The sequence below is a fragment of the Tachypleus tridentatus genome, chromosome 8 (assembly GCF_004210375.1).
Source record: "Tachypleus tridentatus isolate NWPU-2018 chromosome 8, ASM421037v1, whole genome shotgun sequence".
NCBI lineage: Eukaryota > Metazoa > Arthropoda > Merostomata > Xiphosura > Limulidae > Tachypleus > Tachypleus tridentatus.
In genome coordinates, this window is record NC_134832.1 from 126,222,745 (window position 1) to 126,237,268 (window position 14,524).

The 14,524-nt window shown below is 33.2% G+C and overlaps 1 pseudogene across 1 annotated transcript in view; it reads left to right on the forward strand.

Moving 5' to 3' along the window:
- Positions 1-618: 618 nt before the first annotated feature.
- The window catches only part of LOC143223440 (twitchin-like), a 255,270-nt pseudogene continuing 241,364 nt past the window's right edge, over positions 619-14,524 (forward strand). The window contains exons 1-2 of the transcript XR_013012917.1: positions 619-720; positions 13,164-13,341. The product of XR_013012917.1 is annotated as a twitchin-like (transcript). The remainder of the gene's footprint in view (positions 721-13,163; positions 13,342-14,524) is intronic.

The window sequence follows — 14,524 nt, forward strand, 5'->3', positions numbered from 1 at the left end:
GTCGTGGTGACGGTCAATCCCATTATTCTTTGGTGAAAAGAATAGCTTAAGCGATGTCGGTGGATGGTGATGACTAGCTGTTTTCCCTCTAGTCTTTCACTGCTAAATTAGGGACAGCGAGGGCAAATAGCTCTCGTGTAGCTTTGCGAAAGTAAAAAAATAAACATTTATTCTTGGTAAGATTTGTGGAGTTTTCACTGCTTTTGAAAATTTTCTGCAACACAAAATTAGAAATCAGGACAATTTCAGTTACGAAAGAAGAAATTTTAAGAAGTTATAAAGAATAAATTTTATTTATTTGAGACCATTTGAGACCAGTAGTCCATTTTCACAAGTTTGAAGTGATATTGTGGTAAGACATTCAAGACAGCAGTTTCTTTTGCATTCGCTGTTGTTTGAGTGTTAATAGAGTGAATAGAAGGTTGAAAGAAATACTGTTTATCAGCTTCTTCGTTACAAACTTAACCTCAACGTTACTTCTCATTTTAAAGGTTATATCGTCACGTCGCCTTTCAGACAAGTTGTAAAGTCACGAGCCTCACGACATATATGGCATGCGAGAGTCGGAGATTGAGTTACCTTGCTAGGACCAGAATAACTAACATATTTCAAAGCCTTTGGTTATTTTAGGGGTAACGATTTAGTGGTCTTTACTAACTGTATGCTCCAAACACAGGGATTTCCTTGTTTATGACTGTCAAATTTCGCAGGTGATATCAGGTAGGATGTTAGGCTTCACTTTCTATTTGACGTCTAATTTAGCTGATTTATGTTACACTGGTTAAGGTTCTGCAAAATGAAATGTGCCCTTGTCTCAATGTAGATTTTTAAAATTTAAATAAAAAATACATTACAGTTGCTTTAAATCAGTTCTACACTTTAAACTACAATACTTAAAACGTTCATCAATCAGTGAGCCGAAATAAGCGCGAAAAAATAATTACGACACTATCACACGGTGTTCACGTCGTCGCACGAACCACAAATATTCGTTGCTAGTGTTGGCTTTCTTCATGATGTTGTAATCTTACCGGCTCTGTTTATTCTCTCCAAACGAAAGAAGATGTAAATAATTTAAGGAAGGTCCAAAAGTGCTGAATGATGTCATGAAAGACAAAAAAAAAAAAGAAAAAAAAGTCGCCATCTTAACACTTCTGTTTTAGTTACTTTATCAACTGGCAGAAGACACCTGTTTCCAGCTGAGACTATATAGTTGACAGATTGTGAAGGGGTTTTCTTTCTACCAGTTTTGTTGTAGTTTAAAACTTCCATAAAATCTCAACTACAAAAAATTATTCCATATAAAACACCTATTTATAATAATCCTCAAATAAAACAAAATTTCGTATACAAATAATGATAATATTAGGAAGGCAAACAACGATTTGGCAAACAAGGATAAGGAAACCAGTTATTGATGATGGAACATTCAACATGTTTCGATAAAATATTGCTCTGTGATGATGACAATGTTCTGTCTTCTTGCTGTAGCATGTTCCACCATCAATAAAACTTTTTCTTATGCTTATAAATCGTCGTCTGTCAACCTATTACTTTTTAGCATAATGTGCTTTTTCACTTAAATAATTATAATAACAAGTGTTCCTTTAAAACAACGTATTTGCATTGACTCAATACGAATTTTTATTAATGTAGCGAGAATTTTAAATAATGTTTGTTGAGGAATGGAAATCTATTCATACCTTCTCTTGTTTTATTCTCCGACCTATATATGTCTCTAAATATTCACGACGTGCTAAAAACACGTAGGTCTAAGAAATTTTGATAAACCTGAAATAGAATCCTCTATAACCCGAACGCTTTCGATAGGTTGACCTTTCTTCTTCAGGGGCAATCAATCGGGGAATCTCTAAATATTTATATACGTATTATCTTGTGGCGAAAATAAAACTAATGAAGTTTACAAGAAAAACAGAAACTGCTCCTATGGTTATGCATGCTGGATGAAACTTGCTGCCGAAAACATCATGATGAGATAGTTATTTATATAGAAAAAAATAATAAATTGTTTTTTTTTTATCAGAAATTCGGTATTGTCACTGAATAACAGAAAAGACGATTATATTATACTGTAATAACTTTGAAGTTAATGTTTGTCTGACAGATTACTGTAGCATTCTAAAAGAATAGGGTATCATTAGGTTTCAATTTTCGAATCGAACAGGTTAACGCTTCATGACGGAGAACATTTGCTCTATGTATGAAACATTCTGATGTTAATAAAACAGAATTAAATTAAATAATTACCCAAATTGAATTTATGCAGAATTTTTAAATTTGCCGTATATAAAAATCTTAAAGTAAAATTAAAATATTTTAAATATCTCTAACTCATCGTATTCATTGGTATTTGATTAGTTTGGGTTTAACTGTTGCTATTTTCTTTGAAGCTAAGCTATACGATGAGGTATTTGTGCTTTGTCCACCACGGGAATCGATATCCGGTTTCTAGAGTTGTAAGTTCGCAGACATACCTCTATTACCCAGTGAGCGGATTTATTTGGAAAACATAAATATTGGTTTGGTTGGAGTTTTGCGCAAAGCTATACAAGAGCTATCTGCGCTAGCTGTTCCTAATTTAACAGTGAAAGACTAGAGGGAAGGGAGCTAGTTATCATCACCCTCCTCCATCTCTTAGGCTACTATTTTGTCAGCTAATAGTGTGATTGAGCCGCATGTTATAACGACCCAACGGTTGAAAGGGTAAGCATGTTTGATAGCGTAGGGATTTGAACTTCGTGTAGCTTTGCGCGAAATTCAAAACAAACCAAATCTTATAATAAAGTTTCCGAAATTTGTCATATTTTTAATTATTTTTAATATTTAACTTAAATTTCTCAAGGTTTAAACTCGGTTGTTGTAGGTGTGAAAATATTTTATTGTTTATAATTTACTTTGGTGGCACGTGTTCCACAAATTCATGATATTGTTTGAAATAATTAATCTTCAAGACAGGTGAGATTCATTTGGATCAGGCTCAGCATGGCCAGGTGGTTAAGGCACTCGACCCTTAATCTGAAGGTCACGGGTTCGAATCTCCGTCGCACCAAACATGCTCGCCCTCTAAGCCGTGGAGCGTTATAATGTGACGGTCAATCCCACTATTCGTTGGTAAAAGAGTAGCCCAAGAGTTGGCAGTGTGTGGTAATGACTAACTGCCTTCCCTCTAATCTTACACTGCTGAATTAGGGACGGCTAGCGCGGATAGCCCTCGTGTAGCTTTGCGTGAAAGTAAAAAAAAAACAAATAAACATTTGGGTCAAATTTCTTTTGCCACTGTATATTTTTGAATGCCTCCCGCTAGTACAGATGTACGTCTTCTACGAATTCACACCGCTATAATCATGGGTTTGATTTCTCTCGGTGTGCTCAGCAGATAGCCCGATGTGGCTTTGCTCTAAAAACACATTCAGAGTCGCATATTTTTGAACATAATTGTTAAACAAAAATTCGAGTAGATAATTCATATCTGAAATGAGCTCTCTTAATGAAGGAAAATTCTGTGAGATTTCCAGTTCGGAAAAGCAAAACAACATTGGAATGTCTACTGTATTCTCCGCGGATAATCAAAGCCCGAATTCTATTTTGTAAGTCCGTAGACTTACCTCTGTCCCGCCGGAGGACTCAGAATAATAACCAATTGTTATTAACTTCTTATTCCTATCCAGTGAGATTCTTGCTTCACACGAGAAAAGCCTCGTAAAAAAAAATTGAAAAGAACAAAGTATTAATTAACATTAGGCCAAACAAAGATATTCAGTTGGTAGCAAAAATTCAGTCACAAAAGAGAAAGATAAATCAGCCTAGTGTTGTTTTTTAGCTGCCTTCTCTCTAGTCTTACACTGCTAAATTAGGGACGGCTAGCACAGATAGCCCTCGAGAAGCTTTGTGCGAAATTCCAAAACAAACAAAACAAACGTTGTTTAAGTTTAGTAACAATACAACACGAGCCTTTGTTCTAATCTTATAGGACAACCCATTCTTTCTCTTAACTGCAGTTAGTTTCTGTAAATAAAATTAAAAGCAAAAAATCAAAACACATAAGAGTTTCAGGGAAGTAAAGAAAATACCTTTGAATACAAGTCCGAAATGAACGCTTAAGACAGTAGTAGGCTTTTACTGGCTAATGATCTGACAGAAGAGAAATTATTATACAAATCAAGTGTGTATTTGATTACGTCACACAGAAGGGCCACTGACGTCACTCATCTCAGGTTACGTAACAAAGCTGTTCATACAGTGGTTAGTTATTTTCGTCATGACTTTATATAACTTCATAAAGCTCTTAGAATACTTGCTCAAATTCATCAAATCAGATTCATGTAAATATTTATAATTAATAAGTTTATTAGGTGACGAAATTATAGACTCATATCAGTTAAGATCTTCATTATTTGTTATACGTATTATTTCCTTTCAAATTCCATAAATCTTGAATGTGCCACTAAACTTTCTAAAAAGAGAAATGATTTCATTTTATATTTAAAGCCCTTTAAGCCTTGTTTTAGAGAGCTTTTAGAAGTAAATTTTATTTTAATTTCATAATTGTTTCCAGGCCGTCACCCATTTGAGACATTGCGTAATAATTTATACTCTTGTAGCTTTCAAACACTCACTGTTAAATAGTACCAGTGCATATACATATTGTTTCTGCACACAACAAAGCATGAAGCAACTACAGTGATCGACCTAAAGTATGAATAATAATAGCTGACATTTTCCCATCACAGGTTAAAGTCTTTAGGTAAATTATAGATAGGTCAACCACACTTATTTGGAGATAATGATCAGGTTCGACACATTATGAACGTACATTCCTCGGCGATCATGCTCTACTCTTTCCTCTGTTTCTTAACAATAGTCTTCTAACGATGTTTCCTGAAATCTTCTCTTTAGGAGAATAGTTATGTCAATGTTATCCCATTCCTCTCTTTCAACTCCATTTACCAACTAAGTTATGAAGACATTTTATAACCTCGATTAACGCCCTTGACTTTCATATGTAGGGCAAATGTTTTGTTCTTTAATTTGAGAACGATCCCTACATTTACAAAGAAGCAGCTGCTCAATTGTATGTATTTATATAATACGTAAACGATTCTGTATTATAACTGGGAATGTTTTTGTTATTTAATCCTTTACAGATTAATAAGCATAAATAATTGTGTGATTGAGTGTTAAAGAAGACCACGTGTAAGCAATAAGCTGACGTAAAAACAAAGTTTAAATGAACAGAGGTAAAAACAACGTTATGAAAGTAGATATTTTGTTGGTGGTTGGTAGTTTTTAAATTTCTGGTTTCCTTATAGAAACTTAATTGATGAAAACTTACTATTAAGTCAGATTGGCATCTTGTTTCTATATTACACCTAGTAATTAATTATTTAGACTTTAAAACAATGTTTATTACATTAGCCTCTTATAAACCGGAATTGTTTATTTGTGTTTTGAATTTATTGCAAAGATACTCGAGGGCTAACTGCAACAGTCGTTCCTAATTTTGAAGCAATATACTAGATAAACAGCAATTAGTTAACACCACCAGCTCCATACTCTTGGGCTATCTTTTACTAACGAATAGTGAGATTGAACTTCACATTTTAATCCTCCACGTTTGAAAGGGCGAGCATCTTTGTTGACGGGATTCAAACCTGCGACTCTCAGATTGCGAGTTGAGTGTCCTACCCACCGTACGAAGTGCATCTGACAGCTAATTTTCTAAACTTCACTGATAACAAAATAGAAGAAAACTAAATAGTTCTTCATCTTCAATGGTACGTTGAATTTCTTTATAAAATATTCAACTTCACCTGCCTGTTGCGTATTAAATTTAGATAATTCTCGGGTAAAGACTATAATTGGATTGAACCCGTCGAAATCAGCATCTATCAACTAATGAAACTTAAGTTTAAACCTTTCTTAGAAAACTCATAACCATTTAAAATATTTTAACGCTGTACAAACGAAATGGAATCACTAAATAAATAAAGGAAGTAAACTGAATTATTATTATTATTATTCTATTAAAGAAAGAGATATATTGTGTTCCCTCTGTGCCCTTCAGTGTCTCAGGGCTAAGATTGAAAGTGTATAGCGCTCAAAACGAGTAGTTTTGCGCTTAAACAACAAACAAAGTATTTTATTCATTTTTCCATAAATTATAGTTGTTTGCCAATTTTTTTTTTTTTTTAAAATTCTGGTTCTATCGTCTTTAAACTTGAAGGGGAGGAGCATGAACCTTTATTCAATATTTTCCAAACGTATTTTATTGGAATCCATTCAGAATTTAAGATGTCATCAAACGTTGCAAAAGACATACATTTTGGTCTGCTTTTCCTTTATATTACGAGTTTGCAGAATGTTACCTCGCGATAGTCCTAAGGACAGGAATATTTGGGATTCATGTCTTTCTTGCTTTTTTAAACGCGTCAACAAACAAAATACTGATTGGGATTAAGAATCTCTGGTCTATCACTCATGTATATTTTAGACAATTAAGATGTTGATTTGTACAAAGATATTATGAGACAGCCCACACAGACTGAAGCGGATATATATATACATGAGATTTTTGCTTTTCTTACGACCTTACTGACGTCAAAGATAAACGAAGTTTGTAATATGTGTATATGACTGGGAGATCTAAACCTAGAGACCTATTCTACGTATGTAAATTTTATAAATTAATGGAATTTTGATTTACATAATGTATTAAATTACATACACAATATTAGAAAATGGGTCTTACCTGCCACAAAAGGATCTGATAAGTTTTGTCATTTTGAATAACTCTACACATGCAGAGACTTACCGTCTTGAACATTGTAAGTTTTGTTTGTTTTTGAGATTCGCGCAAAGCTACACGAGGGCTATCTGCGTTAGCCATCCCTAAATTAACAGTTAGAGAAAAGGCAGTTAATAATCACCACCCATCGCCAACGCTTGGGATACTCTTTTACCAACGAATAGTGGGGAGTGAAAGGGGGAGCATGTTTGGTGCGACGGGTATTCGAACCCGCGACCCTCAGATTATGAGTCGAACGCTTTAACCCACCTGGCCATACCGGGCCTGTACATTATAAAGTCTCAAACTGATACTGTGTTAGATGTCTCTTCCTCTGAAGTATAGTTTATGTCCAGTTTCCCCGCCTTAAATAATGTTCTTCCATATCATCTACCGTATTATGAGATTTTATCGAATTATTTTGGTGTTTAAGTTTTGCGTAAAGATACAGGAGGGATATCTTCGATAGGCGTTCCTAATTTAATAGCGAAAGACTATAGAGAGGGCAGCTAGTCATCACCACCTACCGCCAACTTTTATACCAACGAGCAGTGGGATTGATCATCACACAAAGAAAGAGCATCTTTGATGGAAGTGGGATTCAATACCACGATCCTCAGATTGCGAGTCAAGCGACCTAATCTTCTGGTCATACCAGAGTTTATCCAATAAGGTGAATAGGGTTGGAAATGTTATGTTTGATTGCCAAGGTTGGCCATTCTATAGTTTATTTTTGAATTAGTCTTAACTAGCTTCATAACATAATGCTGTATATACATACATATGTAATAATTTTGTTGATGAACACATGAATGTCACTTAATTTATGGTATAACTTGTCACTAAGTGTGTTCATTTAAATTTCCATGATTTTTAAAACAGAGCAAACAATGAGCTCACAAAGTTTTAAAACGTTTGAGAATGAATGGCGAGGGATAGAGGTATGTCGCTTTCGTTTACGAATATTGGTATTTCTAGTAAACTAAAGTAATTTATATCGAAACCGGAAGAAATAACAATAACTAAAGGAGATTTTATTTGTTCTTGTTGTGCTTAAAACTAATATTTAAATATTGTTGTTTCTGCATAATGCGGATATTTATATACGTGTACTGTTATTGTTCAAAAGACCCATTTCAGCAGAAATAAACTTAATATTTTAACGTTAAACTATTTGCTATACCTTCTAATAACGCTTTTAATATTATAAACGATATGAAATACAAACATATGGGGTGCCATCGTATATATAGATAGATATACATAAAATACTAAGCCTTTAAGTGAAATATATACAAAACGCCCTTTGTGAATTCAACACATTCTTATGATGCGTGCTAAGTTTTTAAGGCTTAGTGTACTTGGAACGTGGATCTATGTTATCTTTACAATAATATGTAATGAATGATAAGATGCTGAAGACTAAGTATACTTGTGTATGTTTTTGTTTGATGACTTCAACGTTTCTTCTACGGAATATATATGTAATACATATTACTTACACAAAACTTCACTTTGTATATTACAGTCCACCATGCGCTATGTTTATTAAAAAAGTTTCATTAGGTAGCAAGCTGTGAACACAATCATACAACAATTCAAACTGTTACAGTATAATTAATGGTATTACACCATTAAATATAATATAATAGAAATCAAATAACGAGATTTAAACTGTAGACCTCGTCTTCTGTAGTACAGCCTCGCTAACCCTAACTCACACTCTCAAAGCTACAAGAACAAAAACCCATGTTGGTTTCCTGATTAAGTGTCATCGCTATAAGACTGTCTCTAAAAGTATTGGGATATATTTCAGATTACCAGATATTTTATAAGTGAATCATAAATCAGAGAAAAGGAGATTGAATTTCTTTCTTCCATTATAAAAGACTTAGTAACAAAAAACTTCTAAGACTAATCCAACAAAACCAAATAGTTTTAAATATCTACCAAGAAAGGTTCCCCAGTGTATACACTTGATTAAATATCTCCCAAGAAAGGTTCCCCAGTGTATACACTTGATTAAATATCTCCCAAGAAAGGTTCCCCAGTGTATACACCTGATTAAATATCTCCCAAGAAAGGTTCCCCAGTGTATACACTTGATTAATGAACATTAAATCAGACATCACATGTAAAGAAACGAAAGAGTGTTACTCAAGACGAATAAACCACCAAATCTGAGACTTTTGCTAAAAAGAGCTAATAACAATCAAGAAAACATAACAACAGTTTAAAAAGTACAAGTACAAAACGACATCTCAATCTCAACTACAAGTTAATAGACCTGGTTTCCCAGTTACAACTCGATTTTCTAAAGAAATGCGTTTAAACAAACTGTCTTCGCTTTAACAAACGCTTTATTCTATTTGATGGAACTATTTGTTTGAATACAGAGAAACGACTGAAATCCAGCAAAATATCACAAAAACAACATTAAAACTAATAACACTGATTCAGACATTAATTCCATTTCTGAAGTTTGTTCAAATACAGATGCAACATATCATCCAGTTTCCAAACATCTCAGTAAACACAATTTTGATACAAACCAAGTGACAACCTGACCATTCTAAGAAATATTTTGAAACAAAAAATCGATCACTGATGTAAAGAAAATGAACAGGAACGGAATATAAATACATTGTAATCATCAAGTCAAGCTGAACTTATATCTTCAAGAGCATCTAGCCCTTATAAAACATAGAAAATATAACATAATCATCGAGTATCTAGCCCTTATAAAACATAGAGAATATAACATAATCATCGAGTATCTAGCCCTTATAAAACATAGAGAATATAACATAATCATCGAGCATCTAGCCCTTATAAAACATAGAAAATATAACATAATCATCGAGCATCTAGCCCTTATAAAACATAGAAAATATAACATAATCATCGAGCATCTAGCCCTTATAAAACATAGAAAATATAACATAATCATCGAGCATCTAGCCCTTATAAAACATAGAAAATATAACATAATCATCGAGCATCTAGCCCTTATAAAACATAGAGAATATAACATAATCATCGAGCATCTAGCCCTTATAAAACATAGAAAATATAACATAATCATCGAGCATCTAGCCCTTATAAAACATAGAAAATATAACATAATCATCGAGCATCTAGCCCTTATAAAACATAGAGAATATAACATAATCATCGAGCATCTAGCCCTTATAAAACATAGAAAATATAACATAATCATCGAGCATCTAGCCCTTATAAAACATAGAAAATATAACATAATCATCAAAGAATTGGACAGATGTAAAGGTTTTGTAGTTATGAGTAAAACATTTACGAACATGAAATATTTGATCACTTGAAGACAAGAATAAATTTAAAATACGTAAAAGTGACTCAATAAAAAAAAACTGAGACGAAAGCTAAAGACATTGCTTACGAACTGACAAAAACCAGTAGCTTCTATCAGAAACTTCGGGATGAACTTAATTAAGCCTTCTAATGGTTACATCCCAGAACTATACGCTTTACCAAAGAAATATAAACCAGATATGCCACTAAGTACCATAGTATCAAAATATGGCAGTGCCACTGAAAGTTTTTCTTGGCTTATGCATATAGTTTTGGTGCCGTTACTGAATAACGTTCATCACACTTAAATAATACACGAGATTTGCAATGTCCACTAAAGGATGTATCTTACTTAATGACCAACACAAGAATACTTCTAATACTGGACGTTGTAGCTCTTTATCTATCTATACCTGTATCAATGCAGTATGTGTGAATTAATGTCAAATCGCACGAATAATTTGGGGATGTATGGATTGACAAGAGACTCTGTTAGAGAAATCTCACACTTCATTCTTCGTAAAGGATATTTTCATTTTGACAACAAACTATATCTCCAACTCGGAAGTGTTTTTATGGGTCAGAATCGCTGTACTTTATGCCGTAATATTTATGTACATTTTTGAAAGAACGGTACTCGACAAATTGCATTAATATAGCAGCACTGGCTCTGATTTCCGGCTTAGATACACTGATGACGTCTTTGAACTATGAAATCATAGTCTTCCTTCTTTAATCCAATTTTTAGACGTTTTAAATTCCATAGATCCCAACATATCATTTACCCTGAATCATTCGAATGAGAAGAGGAACATAGATTTTTTTAACGTTACCTTAAGGACAGATAATTACTTTGTTTCATAAGCTGATAACAAAACCTCTCTTCCTTAACATCAACTCTAATAATTTCAAAAGTTACAAGAAAGGTGCAATTACTGGAGAATTAAAGTGATCGCAACTGTGGTGAAAACAAATAACCAATACCCGCTCCTAACTAAAATCACTTTCCATGGGCAACGAATATCCACTTTTTACATGGAAAAATCTTCAAGGATTACGACATGCAAAAATCAGCATCACACTTCCAACAAGAAAAAACAAAGGTAAACTAGGAGGAAATATACCGATTTTCCAGGGATAACATAGAAAAAGGTTACTTTCATAACCTCTCTAACTGACGAAGCTATCTTCAAGAAAATAAACACTATGGTAAGAAAGGCTGAACTACCGATTGAAGCTATAGAACGATCAGATTCAACCCTAAAAAGCCAACTTTCAATATTTCAGTACACTGCCCAACAATTTAGTAAAGCCAACTGTTTTACACAAAACGTGGTGATGAACTAGCCTTCCCTCTAGTCTTACACTGCTAAATTAAGGACGGCCAGCGCAAATAGCCCTCGTGTAGCTTTGCGTGAAATTCAAAACAAATCAAATCGACGTATAATTAAATTTCTGGGAAAAGTAAAGTTTTATTTACAGATCTGAAACTATAATATAGAAAACTTTTGACTGGGGTATTTGCCCTTGTGTAACAAAGGTTTCTTTTCTTATAAAAAATTCAAAAGCTTTTGTGAAAAATGTAAAAGATTTTGATCCTTAAGTTTCTAATGGTAGTTTTGGTGTAAAATAACTACAACAACAAAAGAAACACCAACGCATGTACTGGTTGAAGAAACGATTAGATCTGCATTGGAACATTATCAGAATTATCCTGGTCCTGGATCCTCTTTAGATGTTTTTGTTATTATTTTTCTTCCATTGCTCAGCAACTAAAAGGAGTTAATTACGAACAAATCCAGGTCTAAATAAGGTGCATCGAATTTCGCCTGTTTTAGCCAATACATTTATGATCAAGATGGAAGAACTTAGTGTTGCTCAGTCTTGCGAAAAAAGTAAGTGGCACCGCCGTTCAAAACAGACAGCACTGTCTTTCAAAACTGCACTTTTATAGCACACACTTAAAATGGCGATTTGCGCAGCTTAATTGGAACATAGAATGTGCCAAGTGAGCTGGTCAAAGCGTTAAATTGTAATAATTTGGCTATTAATTAACCCGAATAATTACCGTAACCATCCCATTAGCCTTTTACCATGTGTTGAAGTCACTATCTTAAAATAACGCCCACCAGTGGCAGAGCGCTAAAAACCGGGTTTCGATACCCGTGGTAGGCAGAGCACAGATAGAACACAGTTTTCTAGATTTGTTATGTGATGATATTTTCCATGGTGTTTAAAGATTTAAATTATATTGACAGTTTTCTTTCAGATTTGAATGTAATTTTTTTAACATTAACTTCGCAGTTGAAAATGAAGTTCGTGGTAAAAAAGTAGCCCAAGAGTTGGCGGTGGGTGGTGATCACTAGCTGTGTTTTCTCTAGTCTTACACTGCTAAGTTAGGAACGGCTAGCGCAGATAGCCCTCATGTAGTCTTACACGAATTTCAAAAATAAACAAACAGCCTTACACTTCGTTAACAACAATTCTCTTCTGCCGTTTCACTTTACACAGAAGGAAAGTTCTATTTGTCACGGCGACAGTTTCTTTTTGCCACTTAAAATCGATCTAGTTTGTAGTAAATTATTTGTTTTTCTAGATTTACCATACAAAGGAAAGTTATTTCCTTTTTTTTACATTTACTTTAATCTAGAACTCATTTCCTTTTTTTTAACTTTTACTTTGATCTATAACCCATTTCTTTTTTACATTTCTTTTAACCTAGAAATCATTTCCTTTTCTTAACATCGACTTTGGTCTAGAACTATTTTCTTTTTTATTTCTACCTTAACCTAGAAGTCATTTTCATTTCCTTTTTCTCACGTCTACTTTGAACTAAATTCGTTTATTAATTGTTAACAAACAACACCGTTTCAATTACTGAAAGTTTGTAAAAGAAATTAAAACTAAGTGCTATTTGTATTTGATGTTTCATTTGGTATGGGAAATTTATTATTTATTTTTCATGACTATAATTCTTTTATTTATCTACTCCTCGTTTTGGGCGTAAGATTGTTTCTTTTTCACGTAGGCATGGTTTGGACAAAGACAACAGCAGATGGGGCGAACTCGGAGAAACGTGATGATGCATACAAGACTGCGAAAACTGTGTTCTATTACATGTTGTTCCAGACCTTGGTGTCACCAGGAATAAGGAATTATAAAGACATATAAATGCAGGCTGTGAAATGCACACATCCGCTCTCTGGGTATAGGCACTCGCTATATCTCCAGTTTGCAAACATGTTTATAATATCACGACTAACAGTTTTCTGGGCCTTTTAAAAAACAATACAGTTAACGTCTTTGTTTTTGAAAGACCAGTAAAACTTAAAATAATTGGAGAATTTAAAATAGTTCTCATCATATTATACTGACCCTCTAAATGCACATGTAAACGTGCTAGAAAATTGTTTATATGATTGCAAAAGAACACTTAACATTAAATCGTCATCCCTAATAAACCTACATTTCGTATCAGGCTGATCAATGGCTGCTGTGTTGATGGACAAATATTTGGAATCTAGAATTCATATATGTGTGTGCGCGCGTGTGTTTAGGTTTTATTTAAAAATTGTATTTTGCTTGTGTCTACTTATACATAGTCCAAAAAATAAAATAAACATTTTAGCGTAATACTAAGTAATATATTTTGAATATAATGAAAAGAGAAAGAACAGTTTTTGTCCATCGGTCATGATTTACGACTTAACGTATAATGGTTTGAGTTGGGGTTTACCATATTCCTAATTCTTGAAATTATAGTAATTGTGCTCGAAAGGTTATTATCTTGATATTTTTACGAGTCAAAAAGTTGTTCTTCATTGTTTTCAGTTTTAACAACATTTTTCATCCTGTCCACTTTTGTCAACATTCTAATGTCTTTGCTTTAGTTGCAATATTCTTATTGGCTTTATCACGTGACAAGTGACAAAAGATGAGTTTTTTTTTGTAATAACCTTAAATGTGCATTTTATCTTCTTTAAATTGTCTCTCATTTTTGAATACCTCACAACTCATTTGTTAAGTGTTACATTTGCTTAAATTTTCTTTAAGGTTTTCTATGACATTGTAACCTTTAACATTAGATTTTTAATAGTGTTATACTTAACCTTGTTTATTTTATTTAGGTTTTGTATAATATGTGAATACTTAACATTTCCAACAGTTTTATATTCTTACATAAGTGCTATTATTAAACTATCTATTATTTATAACTGACTCTTTGTAATCAGATTTCAAAGTGTTGTATGTTGGTTTGTTTGTTTTTGTTTTAAATTTGCTATCACTTTGTAATATTTAGCATTGCATGTGTTTAAATGCAATTAACTTGCCTCACTTTTTTATCTTCTTGTTTCTGAATTATATATTCTTTTGTAATAAATAACAAAT